Below are 6,000 nucleotides of genomic sequence, written 5' to 3'. Positions count from 1 at the left end.
TTAAAGATAAAGGGTTGGGCACATGAATCTCAGACTTATATACTTATAGTTACAAAGCATGCCGGTAGGGTACAAATTCAAACTTGCAGATGTAATTTCCTATAACTTTAAAATATTCTAAGGATTTTAATCTAGCTATTATAGTAAAAATTAAATCTCTAGCTACTAATAACATTTGTCAGTAGTCAACCTGCTGTACAATCATAAGTTCAAGTGAGGGATAGAGTCACATAACCTAGGATCGTTCCGCAGAGGTGGCTTGGTTGGGTGCATTTGACCTCTCAGGTGAGGTGGCAACAGCTTTCCCTTTTTTTGAGGTAACAGTATGCCAGAGTGGTGCTCCTCCGCCCGGCCTTTTTGTGGAAGATGGCTTGGAGCTGGTTGCTAATGCTGGTTCTACAGGATCAAGTCCTAAAGTTGAACAGAAATCAGGAATGTCCTCTGGGGCTCTGCATATCAGTCTAGTGTTCCTGATGATCCAGATTTGTGCAGGGAAGCCCCATCTATAGGGGATTTTTTTGTTCCTCAAAGTGGTCGTCAGTGGTGAAAATTCTTTTCGCTTTTGGAGGGTTTCGTAGGATAAGTCCTGGTAGAATTGGATAACAGTCCCTCTGAATCTTATTGGTTGTTTTTTTCGGGATTGGTTAAGGATCATTTCTTTTTCTAAAAAGTGTTTGAACCTAATAATGATATCCCTAGGTGGGGCATTTTCAGGAGGCTTCGGGCGGAGAGCTCTGTGTGCCCTCACCCACTGTATATCTGTGGTATGTGATGTTTCTTTTACATGTTGGAACAGGGCCGGCAGATAGACTGGAAAATAACGCGGCAAGACATCTTCGGCACACCTCTGATTCTTAAGTTTTTCCTTCTACTACGGTTCTCCAGATCCTCCAGCTTCTCCTGGAGACCGTTGATAACTTCTTGTTGTGTTGAGACTTGTTCAGTCAGGGTAGAGACTTCTTCTTTAAAGGGATACTGAGCCCAAATTTTTTTTCTTTCATGATTCGGATAGAGCATGCAATTTTAAGCAACTTTCTAATTTACTTCTGTTATCAATTTTTCTTTGTTCTCTTGATATCTTTATTTGGAAAAGAAGGCATCTAAGCAAAGGAGCCAGCAAATTTGTGATTCAGAACCATGGACAGCATTTGTTTATTGGTGCTGTCCAATCAGCAAGGACAACCCAGGTTGTTCACCAAAAATGGGCCGGCATCTAAACTTAAATTCTTGCTTTTCAAATAAACATACCAAGAGAATGAAGAAAATTTGATAATAGGAGTACATTAGAAAGTTGCTTAAAATTGCATGCTCTATCTGAATCACAAAAGAAAAAATTTGGGTACAGTGTCCCTTTAAGCTGTTCGTGATTGTTCTCTAATGATTCCATCTGGAACCCCAAAGCATGGATATCTTGTGACATTACCGCTAGTTCCTCCCTTATACATGTGCGTACTATGTCCGCGATATCTTGTTTAGCCGGTAAATTATTAAGTATGGAAGCAGGGAGTTGTGATTCTGAAGTCGGTGACATCCTGTTGAGTTGTGTATTTAAGTTTGGAGATCGTGCCCCCTGACTAGCTTCTGTTTGTGAATGCTCTGCTGGATCAGCAGTGTGTAGAAAGGAGGTCATAGTTAGTGTTTTAATAGGAGTTGGCTTGGTTGTCTTCTCTGCTCTGACAGTTCGCCTGGCTGCCATCTTGTGTGCGCAGGTTTAAAAGTTATATCACTGGCATGAGATCTAACTTTGTCGGTATTATGGATCTCTGCAGGTTTATAGGGGATCATACAGTTCAATAACTCATAGCAGTGTGAGCGATTGGCTTACTTCCCTATTAATTATATTGCTGTATAGCTTATATCATCTAGTTGGTTATTAGAAATAAACAGGTCAGCAGCATAATATTGTCTCTCCTTTTTTGCTTTTTCCTGCAATCTAGCTGTGCCCCAAATGTGCCTGACTGTTCCGGTATCTATTTTTCACCATGCAATGTCCCTTCGGTTTAACTAGGCAGTCAGGAAAATATCCCATATGTGATAGTATTGCGATTCACTTGCCTGTTAGCGTGGTCTCATCTTGTTCCGCTATCTCCACCGTTTATCCGGTGTGCACTGAGATCCAGTTAGTCGGTTGCTGTATGAGTGTTACTGCTCTAAGTTCAGCAATATTGCGCCCTGTGTCATATCACCACCACTGTTTCTGCCTGCTAAATGGTAACGGCTTCTTTGCTTCTCTTCCGGTGGTTGCTGTGGCGCAGTTGTTTCTCTTGTAAGGTGTATCCAGTCCACGGATCATCCATTACTTGTGGGATATTTTCATTCCCAACAGGAAGTTGCAAGAGGAGAGAGCAGAGCTGTAATATAGCTCCTCCCCTAACTGTCATAGCCAGTCATTCTCTTGCAACTCTCAACAAGCTAGGATGTTGTAGGAGAGAGTGGTTAAATATAGTTAGTTTATTTTCTTCAATCAAAAGTTTGTTATTTTTAAATAGTATCGGAGTTGTGCTATTTTATCTCAGGCAGTAAATAGAAGAAGAATCTGCCTGAGGTTTCTATGATCTTAGCAGGTTGTAACTAAGATCCATTGCTATTCTCACATATGTCTGAGGGTATTACACTGATGAGGTAACTTCAGCGAGAGAATGGCGTGCAGTTTATTCTGCTATCAGGTATGTGCAGTTATAATTTTTTCTAGAGATGGAAAACACTAGAAAATGCTGCTGATACCGGATTAATGTAAGTTAAGCCTGAATACAGTGATTTAATAACGACTGGTATCATGCTTACTCCCAGGGGTAATACCCTTATGATATTGCAATATAAACGTTTGCTGGCATGTTTAATCGTTTTTATATATGCATTGGTGATAAAACTTTATTGGGGCCTAGTTTTTTCCACATGGCTGGCTTAAATTTTGACTAGAAACAGTTTTACTGAGGCTTTCCACTGTTATAGTATAAAAGTTACAGTTGGTGCAGTTAAAATTACAAACTGTGACATCCATCTTCCCTCAGCAGTCCCCTGTATGCTATAGGACATCTCTAAAGGGCTCAAAGGCTTTCCAAAGTCGTTTATTGGGGAAGGTAGGACCACAGCTTGCTGTGGCAGTTGGTTGTGACTGTTAAAAAACAAACAAAAGAAAAACAAAACAAAAAAGTCTTTCTTTTTTTTGTATCCGTTTTTTGAACTAAGGGGTTAATCATCCATTTGCAAGTGGATGCAATGCTCTGCTAGCCTATTACATACACTGTAAAAATTTCGTTTGATTTACTGCATTTTTTCACTGTTTTTCAAATTCTGACAAAATTTGTTTCTCTTAAAGGCACAGTACCGTTTTTTATATTTGCTTATTAACTTGATTTAAAGTGTTTTCCAAGCTTGCTAGTCTCATTGCTAGTCTGTATAAACATGTCTGACATAGAAGAAACTCCTTGTTCATTATGTTTAAAAGCCATGGTGGAACCCCCTCTTAGAATGTGTACCAAATGTACTGAATTCATTTTATGCAATAAAGATCATATTCTGTTTTTTAAAAAATTATCACCAGAGGAATCTGACGAGGGGAAAGTTATGCCGACTAACTCTCCCCGCGTGTCAGACCCTTTGACTCCCGCCCAAGGGACTCACGCTCAAATGGCGGCAAGTACATCTAGGGCGCCCATAGCGTTTACTTTACAAGACATGGCGGCAGTCATGGATAATACACTGTCAGCGGTATTAGCCAGACTACCTGAACTTAGAGGTTAGCGAGATAGCTCTGGGGTGAGACAAAATGCAGAGCATACTGACGCTTTAAGAACCATGTCTGATGCTGCCTCACAATATGCAGAAGCTGAGGAAGGAGAGCTTCAGTCAGTGGGTGATGTTAATGACTCAGGAAAGATACCTGATTCTAATATTTCTACATTTAAATTTAAGCTTGAACACCTCCGCGTGTTACTTAGGGAGGTTTTAGCTGCTCTGAATGACTGTGATACCATTGCAGTGCCAGAGAAATTTTGTAGACTGGATAAATGCTTTGCAGTGCCGGTGTGTACTGATGTTTTTCCAATACCTAAAAGGTTTACAGAAATTATTAATAAGGAATGGGATAGACCAGGTGTGCCGTTCTCTTCCCCTACTATTTTTAGAAAAATGTTTTCCAATAGACGCCACCACACGGGACTTATGGCAGACAGTCCCTAAGGTGGAGGGAGCAGTTTCTACTCTAGCAAAGCGTACTACTATCCCTGTCGAGGACAGTTGTGCTTTTTTAGAGCCAATGGATAAAAAATTAGGTTACCTTAAGAAAATATTTATTCAACAAGGTTTTATCCTACAGCCCATTGCATGCATTGCCCCTGTCACTGCTGCTGCGGCATACTGGTTTGAGTCTCTGGAAGAGGCTTTACAGGTAGAGACTCCATTGGATGACATACTTGGCAAACTTAGAGCACTTAAGCTAGCCAATTATTTTATTTCTGATGCCATTGTTTATTTGAATAAACTAACGGCTAAGAATTCTGGTTTTGCTATACAGGCGCGCAGAGCGATATGGCTTAAATCATGGTCAGCTGACGTGACTTTAAAATCTAAGCTACTTAACATTCCCTTCAAGGGGCAGACCCTATTCGGGCCTGGTTTGAAGGAGATTATTGCTGATATCACGGGAGGAAAAGGTTGTGCCCTTCCTCAGGACAGGTCCAAATCTAGGGCCAAACAGTCTAATTTTCGTGCCTTTCGAAACTTCAAGGCAGGTGCGGCATTAACTTCCTCTAATAATAAACAAGAGGGAACTTTTGCTCAATCCAAGACGGTCTGGAGACCAAACCAGACCTGGAAAAAAGGTGAGCAGGTCAAAAAGCCTGCTGCTGCCTCTAAGACAGCATGAAGGAACGACCCCCTATCCGATAACGGATCTAGTAGGGGCAGACTTTCACTCTTCGCCCAGGCGTGGGCAAGAGATGTTCAGGATCCCTGGGCTTTGGAAATTATATCCCAGGGATATCTTCTGGACTTCAAAGCTTCCCCCCCAAAAGGGAGATTTCACCTTTCACAATTATCTGCAAACCAGATAAAGAGTGAGGCATTCTTACACTGTGTACGAGACCTCCTAGTTATGGGAGTGATCCATCCAGTTCCAAAGGATGAACAGGAACAGGGTTTTTACTCAAATCTGTTTGTGGTTCCCAAAAAAGAGGGAACCTTCAGACCGATTTTGGATCTAAAGATCTTAAACAAATTCCTCAAAGTTCCGTCGTTCAAGATGGAAACTATTCGTACCATCCTACCACTGATCCAGGTGGGTCAATATATGACTACAGTGGATCTAAAGGATGCTTATCTTCTCATTCCGATACACAAAGATCATCATCGGTTTCTCAGGTTTGCCTTTCAAGACAGGCATTACCAGTTGTAGCTCTTCCCTTTGGATTAGCTACAGCCCCAAGAATCTTTACAAAGGTTCTAGGGTCGCTTTTGGTGGTCCTAAGGCCGCGGGGCATAGCAGTAGCCCCTTATTTAGACGACATCCTGATACAGGCGTCAAACTTCCAAATTGCCAAGTCTCATACGGACGTAGTACTGGCATTTCTGAGGTTGCATGGGTGGAAAGTGAACGAGGAAAAGTGTTCTCTATCCCCACTCACAAGAGTTTCCTTTCTGTAGAAATGAAAATTTACCTTGACTGAGTCCAGGTTATCAAAGCTTCTAAATTCCTGTTGGGTTCTTCATTCCATTCTGCGCGCTTTGGTGGCTCAGTGTATGGAAGTAATCGGCTTAATGGTAGCAGCAATGGACATAGTGCTGTTTGCACGCTTACATCTCAGACCACTGCAACTATGCAGGCTCAGTCAGTGGAGCGGGGATTACACAGATTTGGCCCCTCAACTGAATCTGGACCAAGAGACCAGGGATCCTCTTCCCTGGTGGCTATCTCGGGTCCATCTGTCCAAAGGTATGACCTTCGCAGGCCAGATTGGACTATTGTAACAACAAATGCCAGCCTTCTAGGTTGGGGTGCAG

General features: G+C 41.9%; 1 protein-coding gene across 1 annotated transcript in view; it reads left to right on the top strand.

Moving 5' to 3' along the window:
- XPO1 (exportin 1) overlaps nucleotides 1-6,000 on the top strand; it is a 443,161-nt gene that overhangs the window by 337,743 nt on the left and 99,418 nt on the right. The gene's annotated exons all lie outside the window — the stretch shown is intronic.

This window comes from Bombina bombina, chromosome 4 (genome assembly GCF_027579735.1).
Source record: "Bombina bombina isolate aBomBom1 chromosome 4, aBomBom1.pri, whole genome shotgun sequence".
Lineage (NCBI taxonomy): Eukaryota > Metazoa > Chordata > Amphibia > Anura > Bombinatoridae > Bombina > Bombina bombina.
Note: the sequence above shows the minus strand (reverse complement) of the source record. Positions and strands in the feature narration are given on the sequence as shown.